Genomic DNA, 23884 nt, shown 5'->3' on the forward strand with positions numbered 1-23884 from the left:
GCGGACAGCGAAGAAAGGCGAAGAAAGGACCATAAAACATTTCGCACGCCGAGAGACAAGCCAACTTACGATTCTTCTCGGAGATAAAGCCAAGGATTCCATTTAAGAGAAAGAGTAATTCCTATCAAGGAATACGTCGCCTTTTAAACTCGCATTTGGAAGAACCTCGTCGAAGATCAATTAAAAAGAAAAAAATATTTGCTCGAAACGAAAATTAGCAAGGCTTAAAACCGGTGATCGAGCAGACCACCGTTTGATAGTCGTTGACAGACGTTTTACGGTCGAATCGCGAGGATCGGGGTTGTTTCGAGGATCTAACGAGCCAGGAAGAAAGCGCGAGCTTAACGACTTCCAGCAGAACCGTAAAAACCGACGAAAGGGTGAAAACGACGTTCGAACGCGTTGCAACGCATTTAATGTCCGGAAAATCGTGGATTCGAAAGAGATAGAGGGAGGTATAATTCTCGATAACTGTACGATAATCGACGTTTAATCGCTGGCTTGAAGATCGAGACTGATGGGGATGTTTTATAAATAAAAAATTAATAAGTTACCACGCGAAGATCGTACATCCTTGATATATGAAAAAATCTGTCCGCTAAATCTTTCAAGAAACCTTGAACGAAAATGTGGTCAGGAAAATCAATAGATCCAGAGAGCGCTGTTGCTCTATCAAACGAGCTTCCATAAAATCCAGCTATACCATGAATTCCAATTCGTTCTGGTAGTTTGGAATTCGCCGTTAAAAGCGGCTTCGGTTGGTGGCATTTTCGAAACGCCCCACTACCGAGGAATGCTTATTGCAAAATTTTATTGCCGACCTCGAGTTCCGTTGCGAAATTGCGTGGAACGCTCGTCTTCAACCCTCTCGCTGTCCTAGTATGCCTTATTTTTTCTCCTTCTTCCTCCCGTCATCCACCGTGCACGTTTCCATCGATCGTGGAACGGTATTTCGAAAATTTCATCGCGCGAAAGCCTCGTTGTATTTCCACGTCGCGGTTTAATACATACGAGAACGAGGACTATGATCCTTTGAATCCTCGAGACTCGGTGTTTTCGTTACCCGATAACCTGATACCCTGGTGGCTCGATATCGGTCGGGTCAAGTCGATAGGCCGTCATTGTCGAACACTTTGTTCGAGTTTTCAGGGCAACCCGGTGTTGAATAACAAAGTGGAAATTCTAGAGTTCGAAAGTGTGGAAAACTTGGAGAAAGGATACGATTCAGCATCCTTCGGGCTTTGATAGATATTTTCTTTGAAAGAAAGTCTAAGCTGTTTTGCACATAGGTAGATTTATTTAACAAAAGCACGTTAAAAGAGATTTACGTAACACGAAGTTTCAACGACACAGTGATAGCGTGTCTGGCTGCGATTAAAAGGATCCTGTTTCGATTTTCTAGAGCAAATAAATCTTTTCCCTCGACATTCTTATATCTGGCACGATTTTCATCCATCAAACTTACGAAGAAACGTTCCCAGTACATACAAATATAGCACAAAAACTATTTATCAATCTTCGTCAAACACGTCCGAGCTTAGAAAAATGATATTTAAATCGGAGAATCAAATTGACGAATTTCAGAATACTTTAGGGAAAAGGTAAGAAAAATGTCGCAGTAAAGCAAAGAATCGAAGACGAACCCTCGTTAGGCATGCAAAAGTGGCGCTAGTGATAAACGGTTTTATGTTCGACGTGGTAATGGTCGAACCTTCTCCTTCCTACGACCTACCTTCTTCCTGACCTACATCCACAGGAAGGAAGGTGTAACTTCGTTCCTTGGCTGTTGAACGAGCAAAGTAATTTGTTCGAGTCGCTCAAAAAACGAGCTGACTTTAGATTGAAAAAGGTAGAACCAAAAGATACCTTTACCAATCCTGTCAGTTGTTTTACGATTTTCTTCTGCCAACAGCTTCTACAATTCTACTATATACTTTTTACGACCTTCTAGAAAAAATATTATCTAATATCCTTGTATCAGCAAATTATGGAACTGAACAAATATCCAATAGAATAATTGGACTCCTTCAACTATTCGATTTACTTTGAAAAAAAAAAAAAAAATCGAAGCTATCTAATCGTGTAAATGGCTCCACGTTTCCCGACCAAACCGAAATTATTTTTTTTCTTCTTCGGTTTCCTTTCGGGTCAACGGAAATACATCTGTTTTGCCGTTTCCTGCGCGATGTCGTTTATCGATTATTCATAGTCGCGCAAATACACCGGCGCGGCGTCGTTCCGGTACCAACTGTTCCACGATTGTAACGCAACCGGCCAACCGGAAGATCCAATTTTTCTCACGGTGCCTATCGCGTGTTCGCGTCGTTAAAAAGAGAGCTCGACGAGCACGCGATCGGCACGCTTTCCGGGTGACCGACTGAAGACAGCTCGCTGTAACCAGGATCTCTGTTCCTTTCTCCTATTTTCCATCGATTTCGCTTTACTTTATCAAAATCCACTCTCTAAAAGCACTGAAGATCTCTTTGGAATTGATCCAAGGGCTTACAAGGGGAACTACCCAAGTGTTACACTCACTTATTAATGAAACTTTGCCAGCTTAACACGCCTATACCCCCTTTTGGGAGCAGACGGCTAATTGTTTAAAAGATATTAACAATTACAGTTAGTTACTCCTTACATTTTAAAGTATGACAAATTCACACATACAACTCGCCATCTAGAGATCCATGGTTCAAATCCTTGGTTCCCAACATTTTTTTTTTTTTTTTAATGATAATTTGTTTCTTTTTGAATAACTATTACATAAAAATTATTTTAAAAAAAATTTTGGGAATCGAGGATTTGAACCGAGGACCTTCAGATTGCGAGTCATAGATCCGCTCCATGGTTAAACACATGGCTCGCAATCTAAAGGTCCTCGGTTCAAATCCTTGGTTCCCATTTTTTTTTTTTTTTTTTTTTTTTTTTAATGATAATTTGTCTCTTTTTGAATAACTAAAATTCTATATTCTATTTTGAATAACTTAAATTATTTACTTTTGTCCCTTTCTCTTATTTTAATTAAAGTAGCATCAGTGATTATCCCCGGCGACAGTGAACGTATTAAAGTATATTTAATTCCTTTCACTGGAACATCCATTTTACGGAGCATCCAGACAGAGAATTAGAAAAAAGAAGAAAAAAAAGAACGCGACAGCCTCCATTGTCTCCTCTTTTCGTTTGGCAAGCAAGCGATAATGAAGCGTAATTGTAACCGTTTGTTGGCTCGCGTCGACACGATTGTGTACTAGGCTGTGTCTGCGGTCTTGTACGAGTACGCGTATCGTGCACGACATCGCGCGTTTGAATAACATCAGCCCGTTTCCCAGCGGTCGCCTCTGGCTGACTACGTCGCTACGATTCTACTTAACTAACTTACCCTAATCTATTCGGATAAATTGCCCTGTATACGCCATACGCGAATGTGCCAGTTACACGATTCGACGAACATGTTTCTCCCTGTTTGCATAATTCATACACGCTTTACCCAGCATTCATAGAGCACAAGCGTTTCACCCAATCAATTTATCATTTTATGCTGTTAAATTTTTTTTACCATTAAAATACCAAGACGACAGAGGAAGGATAATTGAGTCTCGTCGGGAAAATAAAAATCCAACCTTTCAATACCATCGAACAACACGGTTGACCTATCGACGCGGCACGCGGCGCGCTGAGGGATTCACCCTGCTGGTAATTGCAAACGCGTCGTTAATTAAGCGCCACAGGAATTCGCGAAGAAAGAACTTGCTCGAAGACGTTTTATTCGAAGGGAGGCCTGTTCGAGCACGCGGTAAGCTGGATTCATTGTTCCACGAAACTCTGGCGCGCACGAAAAGGGACGGCGAGGGTGTTTTCACCCTCCCCCTCGATTCGTCCTCAGGAGTCGTCTTTGCCTTTGTCCTGCCGACTCCACGTTCCCCCGTGGCTCCTTCACTGTTGCTCGCGATAGAAAAATGTCTCGTGCACGTTCGAGGCAACCGGAGAAAGAGCCGAGACGTTTCCACCCTTCTATAAACGAGAAAAGAAGAGGCTAGGGACAAGTGCTCGAAACAAGCAGTCCGTTTCCGTTTCTCCCCTCGACGCTCAACGTCAGATCGATAACCTTCGCGTGCAACCTTTGTAATTCTATCAATTTTAATTTATCATCCCCTCTGTCGCTGATGATTGACTTTCTTCTAGGGGGCTTGTTTTTAGTTCGCACGTGGCGCGTTAATCACGCTCGAAAAACTACCCTTTGACGAGAAAACTAAATGCAACAAATATGACAATGATTCTGATCGATCGAGATCGCGATTGCAATTCGACGAACGAAGAAGCAATTAATGAAAAGCAATCGTGTCTTCAAAGAACCCTTTCAATCCCGAATGCAAACAATTTTGAAAGTTCGCCGAGCGTCCTGACGAGTTACCTTCCCCCGTGTAAGGATTCATCGCAACGTTTCCTGCGAACTATGCAACCGTATCCGATGAATTTATTCCGAAGTTGGTGCATTCTACGAAACTAGCCTTTCGCAACGAACGTCGAACGTTCGGCAAAAAGACGACGACGAAGAGAGGGAGGAACTTTTAGAATTTGCAGTTCTCTGTCCCCGAAGAAGTTCGAATCGGTCCGTCTTCCCTTTGGGAGGAACTTTATCGAGGAAAATCGGAACGCCTCCATAAATTAGCCTTCGGACACTTTCCATAGAGAAATAGACGAAAAAAGAATTTCATAACGAATCGATTCATTTTATTAATTATTCCAACTTCTGATCGTCGAGTCGAGTTGAAAGGTGACGACTCCGTCGTCAGTTTCTCGAAATCGAATTCGAAAGATCCGTCGAGATTTATCGAGCATGCTTCTGTTGAGCAAGGAAAAAGATGGAGGAAAGAGAGGCAGCGTCTTTCGTGAAGCCGATATATCTTCGAGTTCTCTCGTGTCCGAAGCCATTTGTTCTGCCCGTTGGCTAAATCCTCGCCATCTAATCCCGCCTCTTACACCGGCGCTCTTTTTCCAACTGGCCGCTGGTCTCTCTCGCCTAAGTCCATCCCCGTCTTGGCGGAAAGGGATTAGACGAGGAACCACGGGATGGACGTGGAAATGGGAAATAGAAGTGTCAAGACCGGTCGCGATAATATCCGGCAACCGTTAACCAGCTTCTTTTCCCTAACGTGAAATTATCTGGACCAAAGGGTAGATAGTGGATCGTCGAAAGAACTCGCGTCTCGATATTGGCTGCAGGATTTGTACGATTCGAAAGAGAAAACAATGAAGAAGACGGTGAAACGGAAATCTATACTGGGAATAGATTCTTCGAAAGCTGGTTTCAATCTCGTCAGTGATTTCAAGGTAAGTTCGTCAAGTGGTACGACTTATTTCGCGATTGCTCTGTTATTTGTAGCAAGCAGGATCGCTGAAAGAAAGAGCGAAAAAAGGGAAACGAAGCTGGCGAATGGAAATTAGGGACAAAAAGGAGGACAAACCCCTGGTGGATTTAGATAAAACGGCAGAGGGTAGGGGAGAGAGAAACAGAGAGAGAGAGAGGTAGGTCAACGAGGAGGAAAACAGAAAGAAAGAGGGCAAAGCTTTGTCCATGGGCGTACTGTTCATTTGCCTTTGACAGAACGGATTAAAGGGATTCGTTCGTTTCATGGTCTAACTGTGTCCTCTCTCCTCTTTTCGGCGACCTCTTTACCTACCCTTTCCTTTCTTCCTTTTACTCTCTCGCGAAATCCTCATGTTTGCAGGGTTGATAACGCGCATTGGAAAGGAGAATGATTCGAAGCGAATCCAATGACAGGGAAAACTCGATGACGCGAGGATATATTAGCCGGAGAAGGAAAACTTGGAATTATTAGATGGTGTAAGAAAATGAAATAACTTTTACCTTGCCTTTGTGGGCATCGAATACACCGAACAGAAGTAGGGAAACGCGAGAAGCTCAGAGCGGGTAAATGGAACGAAGCTTTTATGCCGCGATACGTGCCGTAGCCCCTATTCCCCGTGTCCACCCTCTTCTCCTTTCAACCCCTCTTGCCAAACGATCGTTTCACTCTTCCTTCCGCGCTTTTACCACCAACGACTAAGGGGTGCGTTCCAACTGTCTGTCAACGTAACACGCGAGAATTAACCTCGTTACGGAGAATCGAGACCCGATGATATCGTAAACGATTCGATTGTTGATGGAAACGCTACTAGAAGACTAGCATGGTTTTCGCCTTAATCACTGGAGCTATCCTGTTTCGAAGGTTCAGCTATTTTCTTGAAACCGGACTCCTATCGATGTCGCCCCGAGTTGCCAATAAATGCAATGTAATTACTGGGAATCTAATTAACCCTCTATTTTTCCTATTTTTCCTCTCAGCAAATTTATATTTCATCGGGTAATGGTAAAAGCAATATTCACGATTTAACCATGGAAAGATACTCTTATAGATGTTAATCGGGTAGATAGGAAATTTCAATGTAACGTATACTGTACATTTAAATAAAATGGTAACCGGTGTTGCACACGCCGCGCCGGGGGGTATACGGTCCATCAGATTTAATGCAATGTCCGGAGCACGTGATTCGGTATCGTGGACGTTCAACCCCAAAACCAGTTTACCCACTGGCCAGCCGGAGGATATTACGTGGCCACGATCAAAAACTTCACAATACCCTGGCGGTTGTGCGTACACGTGGCTATGTAGGCCACGACGTTGTGTGGGTCCCAACGGAATCCACGTGGACGTTAATCCGTGTACGCATGGGCCATTAATAGTGGCCGACCGATAAATGGATTCGCGTCGATAGCACGTAGTATAACTATCGCCGTAAGTGCCGGCACCAATAGCCTGGAAACATTTTCCGTTTTCGATGCGATACCTTCGACGTTAATCGATTCCATCGAACGATATATTTCCGGCACTTTTGTAGCAAACGTATACGATACTCATTTATATGATAAATTACTCTTTTGTACTTCGAACTGTACCGAAGCTTGAAACAATCTGATTTCTATATTGCAAACGAGTTTGTGGCTTAACAGTAAAATGTTGCGTTAACGAGTAGCTAACAGAATCCCGTTCGGGATTTAAATCGCGATTTCTCGTTAATTACGCCGATAGAGGTAGGGTAATCAGCGCTCAAACAACCGGTCTATTAAGGGCCGCTAATTGAAAAATCCGCGCCGATGTTTGTACACCGTCCGACGATTACCAGAAAGTCAAACAAAGAAATCGAAAATTCTGTTTCCTGTATATCCCGTGGCGCACGCTAATTGCGCGAGTACCGAGCGTTTTTCCCCGGATAAGTGTATCCTTAATTAAACGCATAACTTGATTTAGGAAAAGATCATTTTATCGAGTATATAAATTAATGAATATTTTTCTGATTCACTCGAAACTGGTGGCGAGCTTATTTTCACAGACACTTTTCTTTCGATCGCGCCACTTTTCTCAATTTTCCGAGTAAACGAAGCAAACGACAGATCCTTGTCCCGAGTATCTTTATCAAAACGCATTAAAGCCAGCCTCATTGACTGAAACGGTCTCTTAAATACGGTTTCTTCTTCTCCTGTCTCTTCTTTGTTTCTCCTCGTTCAAGATAATCGTAATTGAAAGAATAGAATTGAAAGAAATTTAATCCGAACTTTTCTCGTCTGGAAAAACGTCTTGTCCCTCGATCCAGCCTGTTGCCGTTTAAAAATCTCTTGACGAACGGTTAAACCCTAATTTCCCTCTTCCTTCTTACAACTTCCTGCCGGTTTATTAAATTTACTTTCCTCCCACCGGTGTTTCCAGCTACCAAATGATAAAAAACTTCTGCCCGGGTATTCGAGTGATTTGTAGGCGGTTGCATTAAATTTCATCTTCTTTCCTCGTTGGAAAACTTCACCGAGTGTTTCCAATATTCCGGCAGCAACGGAACTGTCCACGGTCTCGATGTTAATTATCCGTAGTGGAAATAAAAGAAAAAAGAGAAACGAAACGAAACGGGAATAATTTCTCGTTGGGATTAATTACCGGTTATCCCGAAAGTCTAAAAGACTGCTCGTCGAAATTATTCATCTAGGATATTAGCTAGCTGGAGCACAGGGTCAAGGAACACTTCGTTACGGAAATTTTTTAATAAAAGTAATCGCCGTGCCGTGAAACTTTCTTCGTTAACTCGCTTCGAAAGTTTCCGGTTTAAGGAGCCTTCTGGTTGGTTTACCATTCGACGGAAACGAATTTTTCGTCCACGAAAATTATCCCCTCCCAATTCGGCAGGTGAAAAATCACCTTTATGTTTCGTCAACGATTTAAGAGGAAAACTTCGTCCTGAGACCAGACTGACGAACAATATTTGCAGAATATGATATCAACTTGTCATTGATCGCCAGTGACATTGAAACTGAACAAATTTTGGAAAAGAAAAAGAAGAAAAGAGATATTATTCGCGTGTCAGCGACCTCGAGCGAACCGAGTTCACCATGCATTTGTTTATCTGACACGCGAGCTAATTGAATATTGTTTGCGCATTATCGATTCAGAAAACGAACGATCGATTTGTTCGTCGTTGACCAGACTGAAGGACTATCCATCGCGAACGTTTACGAACGGATATCAATCAACGTAGACGCATCAATCGCGATTTAACGAAAGAGCCAGGCTGCGCTGTAGAATTCCGATCGGCCAGCCACGCCATGACAGATTTATGGGAAACGAAAATTGAAGGAAGTGGCTGGCTGCCAGTGACGCACCGCCGTGATTTTTCAGCCCTATCCAACAGACTATAAATGAGATTGAAAATGCTGTATGACACAGCAAGGCGTGGCTTTTGTGGTTTAACTCTAGCTACCATAACAAATGCCTTGTCCCCGATGACTGTCTACCATTGAAATGTATGCTCGATTAACATGAAAGCAATTCGATTAATTTAAATCAACGCCCAAAGGATCTAACTGAAATTCTAAAGCTTTGAAGAATAAATATTGATTTTCAAGGGCTGCTGGTCTTCGCGGCAATCGATTACCGATCAAAGTGTGGGTCTGATATTTTCTTTAAATAAAAATTCATTCGAGATTCGTCCGGCTGGTACAAGAATCGTCCTCTGGGGTGATGACAAATGTACCAGAAATTACAGCACGGCTAGTTCATTTCCAACACGATCTTCTCATCTCCCTGCATTTAAAAGGAATTTCTCGTTGCCCGCGAATACCGTGTACACGGTAAATTTAATTTTAGAGCCGTCTGCAGTTTGCACCTTTTATTTGCGTCGGGACTCGCGGGTTATTCGTGATCAATGGTACGCCTCGAAACAGCATCGAAATTTCAAAGAAATTTTTGTCTTCCCTTCAAGGAAACATTCGGTCTTTATCTTTATTCAACGCTAACGGGTCTTTCGTCTTAAGGAAAGAAACATTTTTATGATACGTACTTTGGATTCTAAGGTATACGTGTACGGTTGGAAAGGGGAAGAGTAACGCGAGCGGAAAAGACGCGACACCGCGAATCCTCGCGTGATTCAGGGGTCGAGATCGAGGGAAGAAGGAAGAGACAAAGCGTTGACAGGAGAGCGACAGGCAGAAGCGAACCACGATATAATGGCCCTTGTCCTGTTTTCCAACAGTTTCCCGGAAAATGCTCGAGCAATCGCGTTAGCAGGCCAGACGGAGGCCGGAAGCGGAGAAGATGGCTGAAAGGCTGCACCCTTCACTGCTCTCCACGAAAATATTACGATCCTCCATTACCCGTTCGTCCTCGAACAATAATTACTCTCTGTATTATTAAAACTTTCAGTCTACTCGATTCGACTCGAATGCCTAAACGAGGTGTATTACTTTTTTTAGAAATTCCCTGTCCCTTTGTACCGTTCAAACTCCCATTACAGATTACAGAAAAATTATTTGCAACAATAAACTGTAGGAGAAACGCGAACGCCCTTAACGCGGAAACGATTCAGCCGAGCAGCTGTACGAATTCTCGAAGGAAATTATTTTCAAGGCTCACGTAGCGACGTGTGCAGACAGTGTCGGGAAATACAAAAATAACGTCGCCCCCCCGGACACGGTGCATGAAAGTTTCAAGAAACTCGTTTGCTAGTTCGGTTCCATACGTCGAGTTGCATTCGATGCACACACGACCCACTACCACCATGAGAAACGACTGCGTCGGGTTTCCCCTTTGCCAGCACGTATAACTTCCGCCATGCCTTCGCCAGTCCATGGACTCGCGAAACGATCATTTCCCGAGAAATAAGGGTACCTAGCTTTTTCGCAAAACCGACCCGATATTTCTCGTCACCCTACTGGCAAGTGTTTTCATCGAACCATCGTAAAATAGAAACCTTTCTCTCCGACTTGGGTAATTTCTTTTTCAAATAAACTCATCGTAGATCTAATATTTTTTGAAATTTGAAATTCAACAAGAACGAGATTGAAATCCGATTTCCCGTTCGCGTTACATCGTATCTCGTAGTTAGATGTTTGATTAAGTTAATGGCAGACCTGCTTTGCCGCTGAACACACGGTTTGCCCTTCTCTGCTAATTCAATTACCTTCTACGTTAGTCAAAGGTGTTCCCATCCCTGTCTCGACTCTGGCGAGATGTGATTCGAATGAAATCTATCGAACAACTGCGGTATCACAAAGTACGATTCTTGTCGTTTTATTTTGGAAGATTTCTCCTTTGAAAAAGAAAGAGAGAATCCCCTGAGAAAGTTCACCTGCTTTTGGAAACTTCTTTGATAACTAGGGTAAAAATGTTTATTCGAAAGGGTAAAAGTATGATTTCCTAGTCGTTTCGCGAGCGTACAAATATTTCCCTGGTTCAAACGCTCTCAAGCCGACCGGCCACGTTACGTTTCGCTCAATCGAACAACTTATCAGTCGAAATTGCTTTCTGCGGCTTTAGGAGCGTGCCAGTTGCACAGGACACACACAAGGGATCGTAAAGCTTGCGCATATAATGGGGCAGGATCAAAGGAGCTTGCGGTCTCAGCTTATTGCCGTGCGCGAGCCGAAACTACGCCTCTGCTTCTTACTTTTCGATCCTTCCTGATGATTATTTATGCGTTCCCAGCAAAGCCTCTTACGATCTCTGCTTTATTAGCCGACACGATGCCCGGTGCTGCATTAACGCTAAAGTTAGAGCAACAGGATCAGTCTCTTTCGGAAATCTTAAGAAACACCACCTTATCCTGCTGGTTGTGAATTTAGAAATTTATAAAATCAAACGCAGACGGGAAACTGTGGTTATCGATGTAAAATGTTTGCGGAAATATGATACCACTGTAAACGCTACCCTTCAGCATCAAAAGAAATACGCGAACGAATGAATGTCGAGACTTTGAGGGGTTGCGACAAAGTCAGCCTGAAGTAGCATCTATAATGAAAAAAAGAATACGTCTCGGGAATATCCGTTTGCCAGCGACATGCAACGAATATTAATATTTAACTGTTTGCTCGATCATGCGGACTACCATCGACGCGAAATTGGAAAACCAGCCCCGTACACCGTGTAATAAAAATTTCATCGTAATCTCCGGTGCTTTAGTACTCATTTTTCTTTCTCCCATTCCATCCTCGATAAACTCAGATAAATAATCACCGGTGTATCCGTTCGAAACGAAACCGAGAACGAAGCTTCGTTTAACCAATATTTCCTAATAATTACACCCGAGAAATTTCCATTTACTTCTCTCCTGTGAATCCAGCTCGCCAAGGTATAATTATAATTGGAGAATAAATTTGGAAACTAATGAAAATCAGTAAATGTCCGTTGCTGGTGTGGAAAAATGGAAGGTGCAAGAAGATATTTTCTCGCTCTAAAGATTACGTAAACCAAGTGAAATTTCCTCTTTTCTTTTTCTCCACTCATGGACGTCTGCAACGTTGTTACAGCTTCTTTGGGAAGCCCGGCGATGGGTGTAGTCCTCTGAAGGTAACAGCACTCGTTGCCGGGTATAAGTAAACCTTTCGTTTACAACGGAACATCCCATCGCGTTTCCATTACCGTCGCCATTTTTGTTGAACCAGCAAAGACAGAGATGGAAAGAGATCGTCCATGGTGGACATCGGACGGGAGTTCGCCGCACTTTATCGGTCAAACCCGCCGTGATATTTGTCCGCGTTAAATGGATCCCCGTTGAAATATTTGGCCAAGCAGCCGCGGGGATCGAGGACGATTCATTTGAATTTCTATTATTTGGTTAATCGGAGCCAAACTCGCAGAGGAACTGCTCTCTGCCATGGTTAAAGAGCCGTCGCGTCGCTCTCGTGATTGTCGCGATTCAATTTAACGCCAAGCGACACCGATACGTGAGAAATTATAATGCCAGTTTGCGGAGCTCGTTTCGTCGCGTAAACAAACTCTGATTACCGAGCCAACACAGCCAGGCGCTCATTAATACGACAGCGTATAATTGTCGACGAGAAAGCGGGGAAAATTATACAGAAACGTGTCTCGTCGATGATCCAGCCGGTCAAAAAATATCAAGTGTCTCGAGTAACGCGGCAGAAAGTAAAGATAATGAACGATGGAAAGTCGATGAAAAATTGAAAAAATAAAAAAGAAACAACAAATGCCAGATAGATAACCGAGGAAAATTTTCTGTTGGCAAAGCGAGGAGATACGATGATTAAACGGAAATGAAATGGAAAAAGTAGAACGAAGGCAGTGGAAAATCATTAGACGTTAGAAAATACGCCAAGTTAAAAATCAAAAGAATGAAACTATTTATGAGGGTGCTTCTGGATTGAAGTGTTTAATTTAAAGTACAACCTTGAAATAAAATAGAATTCTACTGAAATTTCTGCTACTTCCGAAATGATAACGAGGGTACGATAATATTCCCTCATTTCATGGAATCGATAGAGTGCTATTTTCCAGGTGCACCGAGCGTATCGAAAGTACGGCAAAGTTTCGCGATAACACAGTGTGCTACGGTCGCGTTAATTAATTCGAATCCGTCGTGTAATCGGCCTAAAGCTCGGCAAAATCGTAGAAACCATTCGGAATTGCTGGCCACGGTTCCACGAAATTAATAAGTTCTCCGCGCGGTTCTACGGATTTTAGCATTAATCCTGTTGGACGTGCAACCGTGCTTTTCCTACGCGACCGGCCCGTACGATTGTATATTCATCCCGCGAACTTACCGGGTGTCCTCGCAGTATTCTTCACCGCGTTTAAAGAATCCCGAGGAGAATACGTTGAGATGCGCGACGAATGAAACACGAGGGCAATGATCGGTTGAAATAATTTAAACCGCATTCGTTGACATATATGCGAATGTGGAATCTTGGCATACGATACTTTATACACTTAGCGTATCTCTGCTATATCAAAACTTGAGCTATCAGTTGATTACTCCACTTGGGACACCGTTAACAGCTGCTTCCTGACGATGAAAAATCATCGAGATTAATCAGACCGCGGACAAATTGCAAATTGGACCAAAGTATCGAGTAGCCGTCTGAAGGCAATTCGTTTTGAAAGCAACCGCGTTACTCTTTCATCTCTGGCTTTCTCTTCCAGCCACGCATTAGCGTAATAAGATTCATCAACGACTCACCACTGCATCCTTCATCAAATTTTTTCTCCCGACGAAGAATCGTGTACAGAGCTCGTAACGATCCTCCCTCGAGCGGCAACTTTTTAACTCTTCAAAGTTGATAACAAGTTCGGTCTGCCTGAGAATCGTTCCCTTCCCTTCTTGTCGAACGACTTCATAAGTTAATCTTTTCTTTTTCTTACGGAGCGCAATGGAATTTGATTTCGTTCAACGACTGACTCGATGATAACGGTAAATGGTACAGCGATGGGATTAATTACGTGATTATTAATTATCGCGACGAACGTGACTCCGTGTCCATCGTTTGTATCCGTGAATACGGTAAACCCTGGATATGCCAACGGTATAATACGCTATTGTGTGCGCAAAATATACAAAACGTATTGTACTTGCAATAATGTTCAATATTATGCAGCCAAAATCCTGCGAGTTGAATACGGTAAGTGTAAAGTACACCAGACGCAGGTGATATCAAACGGCAGAATATTCTAAGAATACCGGTTAGAGCATCCTCGTGAAAGTGAAAAGTGTCGCGGAAAAGTATGAGAAAGCAACACAAGTATTCTCGTGTACGTCTTTCTGGATTCTTAAGAAGCTACGGTTCCTTGAATTTCAAGGGACTATACATACGTCGCAACAGTTTCACCACTGTATTTCATCTACTCCCATTAGCATACAATTTTTCATTTCTCACTTTCGACTATCTTCAAATTTAATGTAGCGTGCAACGAAAGAATTTTTCTCCCATAAATCGTTGAAATTCCTTCTAAAAGTAGCACCCCTACGTTCGCTACTAAATACACGCAAGATAAAGCGACTCGGAGGAAGAGGTTGATGAAATTTTCGTGCAACGGTCTGCCTAAAAGTAAATGAAAAAATCTCGACCCAGCTGGCTCGTAAAGTTACCCTTCAAGATCGCTTGTAACACCGTCGTTCTTCCCTTTCGACCACGAACACCACTCACGAAATTATTATGCAAACTGTTTACCACGGGAACATGATGCGCCCGGTACAATACAGTTCGCGACAGGGTTGCACAATAGGCACTCTGCATAAAGTTTCTCTCTCCGGTCGCTGACATTACGATAGCGATGTACGTATGCGTGGAGCCACGAATGGTTGATTGGTTGTAAAAAGAACAACGTTTCACAGCGATGACATTTAACGAGGAAGCAACTGGTCGTAGATAATATCTAAACTTGTTTGAAAATAATCTGACAATTTTCTTTTCTTCCTTCCTTTCGTTTTAGCGCCAGTATGAGTATCAAAGTTCTAAGAAAGAGTGTCCGCATCTATTATTGATCAGTCAGAATCAGTTCCTTTTGAGTTGCATTTCAAGTCAGAATTTCAAACGTAAAATCCCTTTGGATTTTACGTCGAAATGGTAAGAATCTTAAAATCTCTGCCACTTCTATCCTTAAAAGCTACAGCCTTTTGACTTGCCCGAAGAGTTTTCAGTCTTAAAGATTCAACGCTAGAAGCCTCTTAACCCCTTACCTTGCGTCGTCTTTAGCGAGTGAACAACAACCCCTGGTATAAAGCTTCTTTGCTTAAAAATGAATAATTACGATTTCTAGAGCGCGTTATAAATTCTTATTCGAGGAATGATACATTTTTCAAATCGAACACCTGAACGAGTACGTTATCTCGGAGTAGACAAGTTGAAATGTACACTTTAGCAGACGGAAAGGGGGTGGTTCGTGGGCAGAAAGTTTAGTGGAAGTATCGTGTGAAAGAAGCAACCTCGAACGCGGGTGGTAGGTGCGCGTTCCCTGGCGAACCATAATTTTTACACGTATTCACCGTGCATTCGGACGATCCGGAATCCGCGCGGAGTCTGCGGGATCCGCATTGCAGATCTCCCAGTCACGGAGGTACGATCGAGCGATAAACTGGTTGCGTTGATAACACCGTGTGGAACGTCTTAATTTCATGCATTGGGAACGGATCGATGCACCGCACCCTCTGCTACACCATAAACGCTGCTTACGGTTTGTTTCCATACCTCGGTGCACGGCTTTTACTGCTCCCCGAGCAATCGTGAAGCCCGCTTAACGACCGCTCGATGACGCATTCTACGCTCCTGGGATAACAGTCTTCGACGTTTTACGATGCACTGCGCCGCGTGGGAGTGGAGGAAACGCAGGGACGATTGATCAGAATCTCGGTCACCGTGTTGCGATATCATCTTGAATCATATTGTTCTTACAAATTCGAAGAAACGGTGAAATTTTTCAAGCCCTACAAGGAACAAAGTAGACCAGCAACCGAGAGAATTCATTTTCTCGAATTTCTAAATCTCACCGCAACCCTCGCACCGGTGTAAACAAGAAGAGGCATAGAATACGAAGAAGAGAAAACAATGTGCAAAGGGCATGGAAGAGGAGGGGGAGGAAAAACTAGAGTAGAGGATGGCGGGCAATGAAAGAAAGCGAAAGAGGCGTAGGCGAAGAGCTGTGTCGAGATGGTGGTGGAAAGTGCAAGCAAGCAAAAGCAAAGAGAGTCTACATCACCTTGCGTTCCACTTGACGGCACTTCTGCGTCGACGACCGCTGTTTCTTTCTCTTTCCGGTTGCCAATGCCGCACCCCCTCGGCTCGCATCCTCTTTCCTAGCCGAACCTACTCGCCTCCTCTTGTCGCGACCGACGCGGAGGAAACTTTTCAGCTTCGAATCGACCAACGAGCAAGGTTTAAACATCTCGACACGCATCGACGATCACGAAGAGACGAGTTTCCTCGTTTTCGCCTCTCTGTCAACCCTTCCAATGTTTCTTCCTCGATGGTCTTTGAATGAAATGATCGGGTTGCTTGATCCGATTAATCATTTTCGAATTAAATATACATTCAAAAGGAATTTCGATCGTCAAAGCAAATCCCTCGTCTCATTTAACAAGGTAAAAAGAAGAGATCGGTAATTAAAATTATTTAGCATTTTCGAATCTTCAAGTTTTAATCACTCTATCCGTCTCGTTTATGTTGTAATATACGTGTGAATGGAGCGTGTCGTGTCGAGTTAACAACTGTTAAGTACCGTGTCAAGCTGTCAAGTTTATCCAAGGTATTTGGAAATGAAGTGTAAACAGTTTGTCCTGTCTGTTGTTTGTGCTTCAGAATAAATACGTTTTGCGGTGGTACGTTGCCTCTGCCAACAATACGTTATCTTATCTGTTATTTTATTTATTTATTTCAATCATACGGGACGAACCGTATATTGTATAATAAATTGTGCTAATGTCAACCTCAAGTGCATACGTAAGAACCTAAGGAGTAAAAATGCTTTGGTAGTGGGATTATTATGACTGAAGAAACGCGGTTGATACGTGATAAGATGGTGCGCGAATTTTCATTTATAATTAATCATGACTAGTTAGAAGAAACCATCTATCCTCTATCTGTCGATAAAACACCCTTCCGTCTATCGTCTACCTCAAAGTTTCTCATTTCACCCCTCAACCTCTTCCTTCTCTTTTCTCTTCTACTTTTCAACATGACAAGCACGCGTCGATCGGAGAACGAAAATCACGAGATTACGTGGTCGAGGTATTCGATCGACGCATTCTTCACCGATCGCCATCCACCGCCATTACGTTCTCCACGTTTTCCAGTCGCAGCAATAGCCGGTCTTCGGAAAAAGCCCGACCGTCCTGCTCCACGTACTCCGTTCAAGTGATTTCTTTCTCGATAACGCGTGTCACGTTTCCTTCTATTGCGACAAGGTAACCCTGTTCCCGGAATACCATTATTTCCCGTATTATTTTTCGATGATATACTCGATGGATCGTATCGAACGATCGTACAGAGAGAAATCGTTTCCACGAAACTCGACAAAGGTACAATTTTAAAGAAGAAAAATATTTAGAAGAACATTTGACAATTTTATTTGATTTTAGTAATTGATGTCTCGGTTTCAACTATGAGGGGTGAAATAGAATAAATCCTACACGATACAAGGATCCTCCATTAGTCTCTAACGTTCTCACAGCTCGACTTAGAAGAAAATATAAAGAAGAAAGAAGTAGCTGAAAGTAATATTTCAGATAGAAGATTTCATCTCGACCTTTGTGACAGCCGACGTGAAAACCAGGTTTTCAAGCGTGAAAACCAGGGAGTAATTTACAACTGACACCTTCACGCTTAAATATAGATTAAAAAAAGACGATTATATTTCTATCCACTGTCACGTACCAACAATTAAAACACCCACGGTCAAATTTATCCGAAGATCTCGAAACTCGTCTACTTCTATCTAGAACGACGACTCGTTTAGGAGAAACCATCGTATCGTCGTTTACAGCACGATTCCGATGCCATGGGATAAGAGACACGCATCCACGAGCAAAGTACAAAAGGGTCGGGTCGTTAAAAATTGCTTTCCTCTTTGGAAAGTACATATCCGGTGGAACTGTTCTTGACTCGTCTCTCTATTCGTCACCCCTTTTTCACCGATTTCGAATGCAATCATTTTCGTGTTTTCTCGCTGAAACGCGCGTAGCATCGTATATTTTTCTTTTTCATACCTCGTCTGTTCCCTTTGACGACGTTCGTCGACGAGATGATGGATTAGTTTTGCTCGGCTTATAAAACGATCGCGACTTCCCGCCCTTTGACCATTTTCAACGAGAAAATTATCGAGTTGTTCTTACGTTTCGATGATCGAGATTACTAATTTCTAACAATTTTAAAACGATTCGAGATTAATAGAAAGAATTACAACACTGAGGAAACTGCGAAAATAATCAGCTCTTTGCTTCAATATTAACGTTTCATCGCTTGATTCATGGAACAGAAATAAATAACGCCATAAAAAGTCCTGTTTGCGTAGCGCGCGAAGAACTCGCAGTCCCGAGAGCAGTTTGTCAAGTAAATAATATTCCTACCTGCGAATACTGGCGTCGAAATTGCCTTCAACGATTTCTTCGAAAGAGAGTTTAAACGAATTCATTTATGGTGTCTACGAACGAAAACTACCGCGTGATTTTTCTGATCAAAGGTACAGAGAGCTGAAAATTGATTGGACGTTGCTCGTTTCTCTTGCGACATTCTCTTTTTTCACGAGCAAACAATCCCTTAAGTGGCGCGTTTCCATCAAAGATATTAACGTCACTCACCTGAGAGCAGGAAGGAAAGCCGGGCAGGACGAGGCTGGCAGAAATCTGAAACAACACAAGGGAATCCTGAATTATTATACTGGTACGGAACTTTGCTATCCGGCTTTAATCACCGGCTGAATAATCACTCGGTTGCATCTAAACTGGCATGATCTATCTGCTGTGCTAACGAAATTCGTTAGAAAATTGCAAAGACAAATCACGAATTGAGTTGGACTGAATAAAACTGGAAGAAATGAACAATTTCGATGCTATCGAAAATACGATGTTCTCGCAATCAGGTTGAACGGTATTTCCGTGGCTTCGTCCGGAAATCGTGTGCACGCGCGACAAGGGAAGCCGAAGAACGTCCGGTACCAGAAACGTGTTACACAGTCGCGTGCAGTCCGAGCATTAACTATTAACGCGACGCGACGCTGTGTTCCGGTGTGTAACACACTCGATTTAACTGCGTTTAGTTTTAAAACCCGTCCCTCGACCATTTCCTCTCCGGGCGATACATCGACTTCCACTTCCCGTTTCCACCTGGCCAACATTAACGCCCTCGAGTCCACTAATGTGCGTTCTCTGTCATGAAAATTGGCTTAAACCGACCTCCGACGATCTGTTTCCTCTAACGTTATTCTATCATTATTTTCTTTTCAAGGAAAGAGGACCGATTTATTCATTGAGTTAATATCATTAGCATTGTTGAGTCTCGTAATTAAGTTAAAATAAAATTCATCGATATTCCTGTTTCGGATGAAAATAAATATCTTCCGGTCGTCGAAGATCGATTCAGAATTTTATAAAAATATTTTCCTTCGAGTTTTCTTGCTGAATAATGAAACAGCTCCTTGGCAAAGCACCCCGGTGACCCTTTTATCCATCTCCATCTCCCGGAATCGAGATCCAGAAACCCTGGGACAAGTTGGAAAGGTTCAAAGTCCGGAACGATTCAAGCAAACCCGCAACTCGATTGGTATCTGCTGAACGTTCGAGTAGATCCGATTCCATCATCGATCTTAACGGAACTTCCCTGAGTGTCGTCCTCGGAGGACTTTGTGGATGGACGCGTCTCTTCCCTCTGACGTGGCCCTTTTCGAAAGTGCATCGGGATATAAAAGATGGCAAGAGAACACCTGTCGCTTTTTCCATTCGATCCCCGGAGTAATCATCGAGCAAAGTTGGCCGATTCGATAACGCTATTCGATCCTCTCCGGTGTAATTAAACAAACGAAGGAATGGAAATTATGCGAGGCTGGAATCTGAGACGGCAGACGGGGGACGAGATGAAAATTCCGCGATGGAAGTAATTCGCGACACCTCGAAGGACCTTTCGATGGGAATTCCTGGGTAGCAGGAATGGAAAGCGATTCCATCGTCGACGAGACGAGACGGTATGCGTCGTTATCGATCACCGTCACGGATGATGCCTTCGATCGTTCTCGCCCCTGATCACTTCTCATCAATTGGGAATTTCAAAAAAAATGTTCAATCGTTAATTTTCATAATTCTATCTTTCTACTACCAAAACTATTTCACAAATATTTCCTCGGGTAAATTATATTCCCATTGGAAAACAATTGTTCACAACGGTGAAGCAACGAATAATTTTCCATCGAACTAGACGCCGCGCGTTAGTTATTCGTGGAATTTAAAAAGGCGCCTCCGCTCTCGTTCGAACCACTATGGAATTTCGCTTTGCTCCGAGCGTGGCCCGTTGCAATTCCAAGTCTACGCTAGCTACGAGAGAACTCAGTCTCAGCCACCGATGTTTCATGCCAGTTTCCCGGCTCCAGGAATTTTTATTGAACCTCCCTCGGGAGAGAGAAAGAGAGAGAGAAAAGAAGGACGACGTCCTAGCTAGCGATGTCATCGATTTCGCATCAAAGAGCAGTGCTCGATGAAGAAGCTCTAGCGTTAGATCCGACTTGACGACTGGAGAGCTTAATTAAAGAAAATTTACCATTGCATCTTTTCATCTCGTTGTTAAGGGGGTTTATCAAAACAGGTAAATAATACTTGAAAACAATTGAAAATTGATTTCGATGGATACGATATTTATCTGGGTCAAGATTACAAGAATCGTGAAAAACAGGAACTACGAGGATGGAAATCGAATTCAGGATTGCATTTTGATATGGTATTTTGAGACATCCAGTATGCCAGTCGGAGGCCACCCTTTTGCCACCCTTAATAAACGCGTACTCGGGTCGATGCACCGGGAAACGAGCGAGCTAACTGGGTCACGCGTTGCACGGCTCGCAACGCCGTGAAATTAACCCTTCGCGACTACTTGTCGCGCGAAACGACCCCGTGTAATCGAGCGGACAAAATTTTGACACCCGAGAATAATCTGATCTCCACTGAAGAAAAGGAGTCGTGATTTGGTTAGAGAATGAATCGATCAAGGAGAGCAAGAAACTTTCCAATTTCATTTCTCTGCAAGTTGAACTTAAAAAAAAAAGAAAAAATGAATAGAAGAGGGTGTAATGATAAGAGACTGGTCTCGAATGAATTAACCTGTAAACGAGTGAAACGAGTCATAATTTAATTGACGCGTTGAATACGGTAGCTCCATAGAAATGAAGATTGCTCGGACGAGTTCAGTATTTAACGCGTTAACTGGCGCTGCCATTTAAATAGGAATTTAATTGTTTCAATTTACTATTTCATTATGTTTCCCAACGTAGACAGAAAATTCTCGCTCTACCCGAAGTTCTTAAATGAAAACGGCTGTCACCTATTCTATTCGTTTAATTAAATTCAATCCGTGATCTAGCTCTCCTGATTAAAGCCAAGAAAATGTAACTCACCTTTAACCTTAGAGAAATTTAATGAGTTTTAATCGTTTGAAAACTCGAAGAAAGGTTCATTTAAACGATTAATTGATCCAGTTTAAACGGGCTAATTGATGCGACTCGTTTCATTCGTAGAAGACCGGCATCGATATGAAGACCGTCTGCATAACTGCAACGCGACTGCAACGCGATTAATTCGCTTCTTAGAAATGTTCGCGGGAGGCCGTAATTAACGTGATGAATGACTCGAGTTACGAAGAAGCTTGTCTTCATATTTCAAACGGCTCGTCGAAACATTTTCTCTTCTTCCCGTAGAGAAAACCGGACACGAGCATCGAGGAATCTATAAGCTATATCTATAATTTCCATTAATTAATCATTTCGTCGCGTCTTGACTCCTCGTTAACACGTTTCATCGGTAATAAATGATTAAAAGGTTTTCTTCCTTGTTTGTTTCTCGCACGGCGATCAATAACCCGATATTAATTGATCACTGTACATCAAAGTTTAACCTTTGCAAATTTCTTTCAAATTTTCTTCGCATTCGTAATCACAAGACGACTCGCCAGCCAAAAACCGCAAGATTAAAGATTCCGAAAGGTTACTAGAAATTTTACGATCGTTCCTTCAAAGCGAGAGGATGACGTGGAAGGGCAAAGGGTTGGAAGGTTACTGGCTAGAGGCCAAGTGTGCTCCCTCAGGTTTATTTGGCCCCTTTCGATTAATCGATTCGCTTGCGGGGGAGGAAGAGCGTTCAGTCAGGCCTCGGGCAAGGAAAATTGAAAAGCATTCGAGGGTTGCATCGAGATTAGAGGCTGGGATAACACGGTTTCTGTGTTATCGGGTGGAACGAGATGCTTATTAAAGATTAGACCTTCTATCAACTACTAAAACCATTATATTTTCTGCTTATCATTATTATTAAATTTTGATAATCTATTAAAATGATTGATTCGATAAGAAATAGAAAACGATACTGGCGCTAAGTTAAATTAGAAAAAGAATAAATGATCCTTTTGATTGAATTTCCTGAAACAAATTTGAAAGAAATTTCCTGAAAAGTTTCTCAGCGATTCAAAGTTGACGAAGTTTCGTTCCTGTTATCAATTACCCTCTGCTCCCGGTTTAAGGAGATTCCCGATCGAAACAGCTTGAAATTAATTCCCCTGTTATCCCAATAACGTATGCAACTCAATCCCGGTTGCTTGTTGTTCGCGGCAACATCGGGAACACAAGGTTCATTATCGAAGGCAGGCTACGTTTGAGTGATCATGTGTATCCCGAGTGCTATTCGCAATTAGGAGGTTTAGCTGCCTCATGGTCACCGTGAACAGTCAGCCGAATTGATGGTAAATGACCGTGACTGATGCGAAGCAGGTGAATCGAGGAAATCGAGACACGGCATTGGATTCGAAGAAAATTATTGCAGTGATCGAACAATTTACGATATGAAAATATGAATTTGTAATCGAGCTGTTGTAGATTCTCGACATCAATAAAATATTCGAGAATTACAATACATTAATATGTTGATCGATTTCGAAAATCATTCGCGATTCGATCGGACCGATCAATCGTCCTATTAATTATAAAATGAACGTTTTACCGGCATCCGAGGCTCGTTAAACCGTTAATTCGTAATACCAGGAATAATAATGCACCGGGATGAAATATTCATACCAACATTCTCGTCGAGCTGCTCGTTTATCCTGCTACTCGACGGACGATTATTTCAAAAAGCAGAGAGGAAAACGCTCGAAGCGGAACGCATTTTCCGGATGCGAACGAAATTTAACGTTTTTCCTCTTTCCCGAAAGATTCGCCGTTCGTGATGCTCGGGTCCGAAGCTGGGATTATCACAGACGGATTTACGTAAATACCCATCGTTTCCACGATTTTTATACTTCTGTTGGATCCACGAGAAACAACGCTTCGCCGGACGTTAACTGTTTAACGTTGCGATAAAAATGACAAAATATCGTGTAAAAAATATGTTCTTATTATGCTTGGAATTAGTGGAATTATCAATGAATTACACTTTAAACCATTAAAAATTTCAGAGGCTTTCTCACAGTGTTTTAGCTCTCACGATGGTATTAAAATTATTTCGTTTGAAACGGACGAAAATAAAGAAGCGATCCCGAGGATCTAAAGATGCATTCGCAGTCAGAATAAAGAAAGTCTGGAAAATTCATGACGGTGACGGATCGTAAAATCGGCACCCGCGATTCTCGTGGCCGGCTGCGAAGGGAGATTGCCGTCGAGTCGGAGAGACGATAACCTCGGTTCTCATCGATTTGGCCGGTCGCCAAAGGAACCCGCTTTAATATCTCCTGACACGTACCGTGTGCGGGTATGCATGAGGATTCGGGAGAAGGAAAGAGAGGAACAGGTTCAGACCTCGTTTTGACAGCAGCTTGAAATATTACGTAGTTTCTTGGTTGCAATCTGTCCTTACTTATCCGCGGCTCTTC

General features: G+C 42.7%; 1 protein-coding gene across 2 annotated transcripts in view; it reads right to left on the reverse strand.

The window, feature by feature from the left end:
• Positions 1–23884, reverse strand: part of LOC117608086 (RNA binding protein fox-1 homolog 2) — a 177803-nt gene that overhangs the window by 119274 nt on the left and 34645 nt on the right. For both annotated transcript variants that reach the window (XM_076693438.1, XM_076693437.1), the window contains exon 2: positions 18628–18672. The gene's annotated coding sequence lies outside the window, so the exon portion shown is untranslated. The remainder of the gene's footprint in view (positions 1–18627; positions 18673–23884) is intronic.

This window comes from Osmia lignaria, chromosome 3 (assembly GCF_051020975.1).
Source record: "Osmia lignaria lignaria isolate PbOS001 chromosome 3, iyOsmLign1, whole genome shotgun sequence".
NCBI classification, from domain to species: Eukaryota; Metazoa; Arthropoda; class Insecta; order Hymenoptera; family Megachilidae; genus Osmia; species Osmia lignaria.